Here is an 8,654-nt window from a genome sequence, read left to right on the forward strand (position 1 = left end):
CTTTTTCTCACATAATATGAAATGATCACATACAGTTTTCTGGTTATTTGAATGGTTAATTGTCATCTTATAACATCTTATAACACTAATGTTTTGACTCTATACTCTATACTTTGACAGACAACTATTCCAGATGATCGACGACGGAGGGGAGGGAGCTTTAAAACTGCTGAACTGTGACAAAGAACTGAACTGACCCTTCACTTTGTCCACCGCAATAAACCAGTTCTGCTGGAGGAAAGCATTCATTCGTTCAACACAACAAAAGGGATCCCATAAAGAGATACAAACGTTAGTTTACTGCTACTCCCAAACTCCTCCCACCAATAATCTGTTTCCTTCTTTTCAAAGATATGATGGAGGATGAGGGAAAGAAAAAAAAACACACTTTTAACCCACTTTTCTCTCTTTTTCTTTTAGTGATACGACATGCTGAGGTGGGTGTACACTAATTTGCTTTTATGTGTTCAGACACAACAGGAAATAGATATTATGTGGCAAAATACTATGTTACATGTCATATATCAAATATTAATGTACATGTTAATGAACATATAAATGTAAATAAGCCAGAATTAGCCAAAGGTTTTGGGCAGGTCAGGACGAAAACAATAAATGATCAAAGTAACACACCATCAGTAAATGTTTAACAATATACTCCAGACAACATATACACACAATTACAACACAAAAGATCCACAGTAAAAAAAAGAAAACAAAGAAAAACAAATACATATAAAAACATACAGCATTAAATATAACACATATTAGTATAAAATCAATGATCACAGATCTGGTGTTTGAGCATAATGTGATGCATGACCTGTTGGACTATATGGGCTCCTATATCAGTCAGAATAAAATCTGTCTCGGAGGGTAAATGGGTTGGCATTTTGCAGAAATGAGTTGAAAGAACATTTTATCCAGGGATTATATATTTTTTTGATACACTGTGATGTTTCAGTCTTACAGACACAGTGAAAGTTTGAGAACAAGCATACCGGGGCACTGGCTTTTTGCAAACTTTGATGGGGACTTGAGGAGACTGCTCTGATTTCCCCATCATTTTTGTGGTATAGCAAATTGGTGATTTTAAATTAGCTGAGGTGAAAAAAAAATTGCTCATACTCATGCTGCCCCGACGTCATGCCAGCGAATATTGGGAATGGCATAGGCACCGATCGGTTTTCTGCCGCACATTTGCTGGGAGTAAGGGCGCCCTCCGTTTGCGAGGTGCGCCTGCTGCTTGCTGCACAGGGAGGAGGGGGAATTCTCTGGCTGGCTGGAGCAGCATCTAATAAGCACCTCGTAAAATAAAACAAAAATAAACCAACCCGATGTTTTTTCGAAATTCTGTACGCGAAAAGTGAGCGTGAGAGCCCTCGGTGCGCCTGCTTGCTGCTGAAGTCAAAGTAAACTTTATTGTTATCTCTGCTACATACAGTCCAGTATATAGAGAGACGAGACGACGAGGCTCCAGTTACAGCAGTGCAAGTAAACAAACAATAAATATAAGAAGAGTAAGAAAATAAATATACACTTTAGGACTGGGGGAAAATGGATCAATAACAATTGAAAATTTATAATTTGCAGTTTGATGATTTAAAGTCTCACACACAACCTGTCGAAAGGGGAGGGGGGCGGCTGCTTCCAAATAGAGCAAATTTCATTCATATTGTTGTAAATCCAAGCCCATTATGTATTCATTATGTGATTTGAATCCTGGGTTTTGTGAAATCCCAGAAATAAACGCTAGACAAACTGAATCTGTGAACTAAGGTGTAGGTCTATTAGGTGATGTTGTGGTGATCCTCGGGTTGGGGAATGGGTGTTCATCCTGGAGTGCAAAATTAAAACCAAGACGGTTTGCATACTATGCATACTCTATCTCTGTCTTCATATGTGTGTGTGTGTGTGTGTGTGTGTGTGTGTGTGTGTGTGTGTGTGTGTGTGTGTGTGTGTGTGTGTGTGTGTGTGATTTCATGTTCACAACAAAGCCAAGAATAAACTAGAAATGTAGAAATGATTACAAAAAGTAGACAATAGCAAAATAAAAACCAAAGGCTACATTGATGGTGATAGCCTTGAAAATGTTAAATAATGTGTGTAAAAAGTAACGTGAACTAGCAAACTTTTTTATAGAACCAGGCAGAGATTCGCATTTTAAAAAATGCCTTTGTTATTTCATTAACTTCCAAAAATAATAGTTTAAATTATTGAATGCATAACAGAGTAGTATGGACAGGATACCTTTAAGTGTAGCACAACATGGCACATGTTTTGTTACTGTTACATACAGGGAATGCTTTTTCTTTGTTTTGTTTTGTTTTACTGTATTTTATAAAGTCTGTTGCAGACTTTTTTACTTTACACAATAAATGAAAAGACTGACCTAAAGTCCTCTTCTAATGATCCATAATAATCACCTTCACTGCTGGTAAAAAACAAATGCAATAATTTTCATAACTACACACTGTACCACAGTTCTTTAAATGATCACATTATATCAGCTTATTCTTTCAAATTCAGTTATATCAAATTAAATAAGTGAACAAGTAAATAAATTGACCTAATTCTAAGTGTGTTTAGTTCAAATCTGGAACTCATGAGTTGTCATTTCACTGTATATTGAAATTCATTTATGTTAACAAGATAAATTATTTGATTATGTGATGTATTCAAGAGTCAGAAGAGAAAGAGAATGAAGCCTAATCCACTGCAGTGTTTTCTTTGACAGACAACTATTCCAGATGATCGACGACGGAGGGGAGGGAGCTTTAAAACTGCTGAACTGTGACAAAGAACTGAACTGACCCTTCACTTTGTCCACCGCAATAAACCAGTTCTGCTGGAGGAAAGCATTCATTCGTTCAACACAACAAAAGGGATCCCATAAAGAGATACAAACGTTAGTTTACTGCTACTCCCAAACTCCTCCCACCAATAATCTGTTTCCTTCTTTTCAAAGATATGATGGAGGATGAGGGAAAGAAAAAAAAACACACTTTTAACCCACTTTTCTCTCTTTTTCTTTTAGTGATACGACATGCTGAGGTGGGTGTACACTAATTTGCTTTTATGTGTTCAGACACAACAGGAAATAGATATTATGTGGCAAAATACTATGTTACATGTCATATATCAAATATTAATGTACATGTTAATGAACATATAAATGTAAATAAGCCAGAATTAGCCAAAGGTTTTGGGCAGGTCAGGACGAAAACAATAAATGATCAAAGTAACACACCATCAGTAAATGTTTAACAATATACTCCAGACAACATATACACACAATTACAACACAAAAGATCCACAGTAAAAAAAAGAAAACAAAGAAAAACAAATACATATAAAAACATACAGCATTAAATATAACACATATTAGTATAAAATGAATGATCACAGATCTGGTGTTTGAGCATAATGTGATGCATGACCTGTTGGACTATATGGGCTCCTATATCAGTCAGAATAAAATCTGTCTCGGAGGGTAAATGGGTTGGCATTTTGCAGAAATGAGTTGAAAGAACATTTTATCCAGGGATTATATATTTTTTTGATACACTGTGATGTTTCAGTCTTACAGACACAGTGAAAGTTTGAGAACAAGCATACCGGGGCACTGGCTTTTTGCAAACTTTGATGGGGACTTGAGGAGACTGCTCTGATTTCCCCATCATTTTTGTGGTATAGCAAATTGGTGATTTTAAATTAGCTGAGGTGAGAAAAAAATTGCTCATACTCATGCTGCCCCGACGTCATGCCAGCGAATATTGGGAATGGCATAGGCACCGATCGGTTTTCTGCCGCACATTTGCTGGGAGTAAGGGCGCCCTCCGTTTGCGAGGTGCGCCTGCTGCTTGCTGCACAGGGAGGAGGGGGAATTCTCTGGCTGGCTGGAGCAGCATCTAATAAGCACCTCGTAAAATAAAACAAAAATAAACCAACCCGATGTTTTTTCGAAATTCTGTACGCGAAAAGTGAGCGTGAGAGCCCTCGGTGCGCCTGCTTGCTGCTGAAGTCAAAGTAAACTTTATTGTTATCTCTGCTACATACAGTCCAGTATATAGAGAGACGAGACGACGAGGCTCCAGTTACAGCAGTGCAAGTAAACAAACAATAAATATAAGAAGAGTAAGAAAATAAATATACACTTTAGGACTGGGGGAAAATGGATCAATAACAATTGAAAATTTATAATTTGCAGTTTGATGATTTAAAGTCTCACACACAACCTGTCGAAAGGGGAGGGGGGCGGCTGCTTCCAAATAGAGCAAATTTCATTCATATTGTTGTAAATCCAAGCCCATTATGTATTCATTATGTGATTTGAATCCTGGGTTTTGTGAAATCCCAGAAATAAACGCTAGACAAACTGAATCTGTGAACTAAGGTGTAGGTCTATTAGGTGATGTTGTGGTGATCCTCGGGTTGGGGAATGGGTGTTCATCCTGGAGTGCAAAATTAAAACCAAGACGGTTTGCATACACAGCAAATCCACCATGTCCAAATTAACACTGTCGGATTTGATTTCAACACTATTAAAGTGTCTATATGGGTCCACACCAGAGAGTGTTAATTTAACTCTTTTTGGAGAGTTGGTACATTAACTCTGATTTAGTGTTAAACACCAAATCTGTCTGGAGTTGATAATTTAACACTTGGTGTTAAGAGTTTATATATTAACTCTCAAAGAGTATTTTAGTTTAACTACGTAAGAGTTATCTTCTAATTCATTCTAAAAAGCAGGAATTTTACTGTTCTGAACTTCTAGAAATTTCTTCTGGAAATAAACATTTACTAAAAAGATGCAATGGTTTTTGAAAAACTTTTATTCTGAACTGTGCACCACAATTTCAAAACATTTTCTGAAAGATGTAACAGTATACATGTTCTCACTTTCATTAGAATTTTGTTTATCAAAAGGTCTGACATGGTAAATGCAAATAACAGCATTCTCAACACTTATTTCTTCAATACAATATGCATGTCCTTCATTCATCCCTTTGTGGAACTTCAACGCACTTCTGCTCTCCCCCATATTCCATCTTCACAAGCATATCCTGTGCAGAGATTGAATAAATATTAGTTGACACTAATTAACGGCACAAATAATCCAGTAAACAATTGCAGCACAGTAAAAAAAAGGAATCCTCTTTGAGCCATTACTTGTGTAAAGTATTTTCCCAAAAGACAAAGACACAGGCAACAGGTAATACTGAACTAAATGTAAAACCTCAACCTTTTTCATTTTTACCTAAACCGTGTGCACAAATCTCTGAAGGGATCTATGCTAACGTAGAATCCAGTCAGGACGTCAGCTACTGCTGTTTGCTCGCTTTTTTTATGGGCGATCGTTTTCAGGCTTCAAGTAGCACCATTATACCAACATTTCACATTCTAGACATTGTTTTAGGTGTATTTGACCAAAAGTTTGACTGAAAATTCACATGCAAGCTTTTTTTCCAAGGCTGTGGTATTTGCCCGCAAACAATACCTTTCAGCTAGCTAAAACAGAATATTATGCTATCACCGAGCAACACGGCTAATGCCTTTCACACAGCTTTGTCTCAACTCCAAAGAGCCACAGAAGTAAAAGCTCATAATAATAATTGAAACAATCTTTGAAAAAATGACTTACCAAGCATGGCAAACAACTCAAATATGTAGAGCAAAATGTTCTGAAACGGCTTCACTTCAGCTTCGATTGGAGCCGTGCTGGGGGCGGAGTCTGTGAATTTACTCTGTTGGTGTCATAGCCCCTCTAGGAGTTCAGAGTTAAGAGGTCAAGAGTTAATGTTTCCATTGTAACACCTCCAGATTTGACAGAGAAACACTCATTTTTAACACTCGATTTTAACTACTATCATTTTACACCTCAGAGTTACATTAAAAGAATGTGACTCTACTTAGAGTAAAATTAACTCTACTTTTGCAAGAAGACTATTAACACCAAAAAATTTAACACTTTTGAATTTGCTGTGTACTATGCATACTCTATCTCTGTCTTCATGTGTGTGTGTGTGTGTGTGTGTGTGTGTGTGTGTGTGTGTGTGTGTGTGTGTGTGTGTTTGTTTCTTTGGTGAAATTCAGTATGGTTCCGACAACAGTTGGTTCCAAACAGGCTAGGACCGCCACTGTCTCCATCCTTCTACTGTCAGCCAGAGAACATCTATATACATATTTCTGTATTGTACAATCTCTTTTGTTTTACTTATAAAACTGTTGTGTTAATCATTTCAGTGCACTATTTAACCAATAACTCCTGACACATCGCCAACAATAACTGATTATGTCTTCACAGCTCTTGCAAAATGTTATACCCACAACAGATTACGATACACAGTGATGCAAATCTATCATTCAGGTGTGCGTTGCTGAACACATTAGACAATGAGTAAGGCAGAGGAAAAAAGCAAAAACAATTCCAGAGGAATACTCCTGACATTACTTTTAAATTTTAAAAGCACCTTTGGTTGGATGTTTCTTCTCTTTGATGTCCTGTTCTCCATGTCAACATACACTTTCTGCTATTATGAAGCGTTAGCAGGTGTGTATTACACGTGTATTAACTCTAATCATAAAATATTCATAAACTTATAGCCAGTATGAAGAAAGATATTTTTTCTTACTTCTGCAATCTTTAAAAAAATATATCTTTTTAAAAGAAAGTGCATACGTGTGCCCGTAATAGGCTGTACGTCAGCTACAAACCAAATGGGCCTTAGATTACTGATTCAACTCTGTGGTCAAACGCATCCACACAAAACTCAGGATTTGAAAAATGTTTGTGGTTTGTGTAGGATTGGATCAATTAAACTTTCCTCTCATTAAATAGCTACTATGAACTGCAGTAACACACAGTTTAAAACAGTCAGCAACTTTGTGCTACAATATCATTCATTGCAGCCATGATTAATTATATTTCCTATATCGACACACATTTGCGTAGAGCCTGGATGGGTTCCAGGATTCACTGCTGGTAATCCTGTTGATCATTATTTGTCAGGTAAACCCGTCTTGAAATGATGATAAATTCATTGTCACTCTAAATCGTGTCAGAGGGGGAAAAAATGACATCACAGACTTTACAAATGCTTTCATCACTCTCTTGATTTATTTCATTTACAAATCCAAAATGCCCCAAATCTGTCAAACACATATTGCATCCCATTTCACATACAATATACACATTTTCCAGCTTTGTTTTAAGATTTGAGAAACTTTTTAAACTACAATTGAAGAAGATAAGAAAGAACAATACTGTAGGAATATATTTCCTTCTTCATTTGCTCACTGTAGGAGTCAACAGACAAAGAGAGACCAAGTGAGAGCTATACTTGTCTCTGCTTTTCCTAACTATATCTCTCTGCTGTCTCCATGAAGCAGAAAGTGTTGCTGTGTTCATCTGTGTGGGAGAATGTTGCAATAGATGAAGTCATAGACGTCATGGTGCCAAACCAGTTGCAAATTACATGTGAGTTCAGGTGTATATGTCAGTTCTGGTTTAGGAGAAAATGTCAGGAATCATCTAGCTAGACAGCCAAGTCTTATTTTTAGAACAGAGGGTCAAATGTTACTTTTTGTTTTTTGCATTATGTATGGTCACAAAAGTTTGGTAGATTGTGGATTTTCAACGGGATGTAGAGTGGATATAACACTCTGGAACTATTTCATGACAACAAATGGCTCTCCTTTCAGCTCATTTCTCATTAGAGGGACACAGCTTAAACTGATTAATCACTCGAGTATTATCATTTCAAGGTGTCCTTCAAGGTGTTGAAGGCTAATATGACACATGCAGAACACCCATTATATGCTCCACGTGCAGAGCAGAGCAGGCGTGTTGCTAATCGATCTGTCTTTCGCCTGTCTCGGTTACTGCTTATCCTAACTCTGTAGGCATATTACTGAACACTAAAGTTTAAATTTGTTCAGATTAGCAATGGTCTCACATTGGAGTCTTCATCAAAATACCTCAAACTATACACTTGAACCAAAACATTAAGCAGAAGGTGAATATGATAGCGAGGGCCAGGTCAGCACTAATGTTCACTGTACAAAGTACTTCACACTGTACACAGAAAAAAAGACATTATATAAGAATACAGCCCCTGTTTTATGTGTTCATGTCAATGTAACAGAGGTTTTCAACACAAAGACAGCACTGGGTAGCCAGAGCATCCCCTTGTTTCTTCATTAAAATAAGAAATAAGGCTAATAAGCTTGTTGTTCTCAGGTAACATTTCACCCTTATCTTCAGCATAGTTAGAAAAGATTTGAATATCAGTGATCTAAGCTCTGCATGGTAGTTCAGTCAGTGTCGACGCCTTTAGCCCAGTGCACAGAGAAAGTGAGAGAAAATGCATTCCAAATATCTTTCTTTTTCTCTTTCAGGCAAAGAACAGAGCCAGACACAGAGACATCACACACAGACACAGCCATTAGATCCATAACGGCATTGTCATCAAAAGGTACTTAAACCATACATAACCTTTCTCTTCTGTGTGTGCTGGGGCTATATGGTAGTCACCCAGACATGAAACAGACTGCAGAATTTTTATGGACTGATGAAATGAGAGTGAGTCTTGATGGGCCAGATGGATGGGCCCATGGCTGGATTGGTAAAGGGCAGAGAGCTCCAGTCCGAC

General features: G+C 37.3%; 1 long non-coding RNA gene across 1 annotated transcript; it reads right to left on the reverse strand.

Annotated features, from left to right (window-relative positions):
* Window positions 1–4,817: 4,817 nt before the first annotated feature.
* Window positions 4,818–5,968, reverse strand: LOC146653707 (uncharacterized). The gene is made up of 2 exons (XR_014914736.1): window positions 5,645–5,968; window positions 4,818–5,066 (listed from the first exon to the last, which is right to left on the reverse strand). It is a non-coding gene; the product is annotated as an uncharacterized LOC146653707 (long non-coding RNA).
* Window positions 5,969–8,654: the final 2,686 nt, after the last annotated feature.

This window comes from Rhamphochromis longiceps, linkage group LG14, assembly GCF_057381845.1.
Source record: "Rhamphochromis longiceps isolate RC_006_pf linkage group LG14, R_longiceps_female_GT1.1, whole genome shotgun sequence".
Classification (NCBI taxonomy): domain Eukaryota; kingdom Metazoa; phylum Chordata; class Actinopteri; order Cichliformes; family Cichlidae; genus Rhamphochromis; species Rhamphochromis longiceps.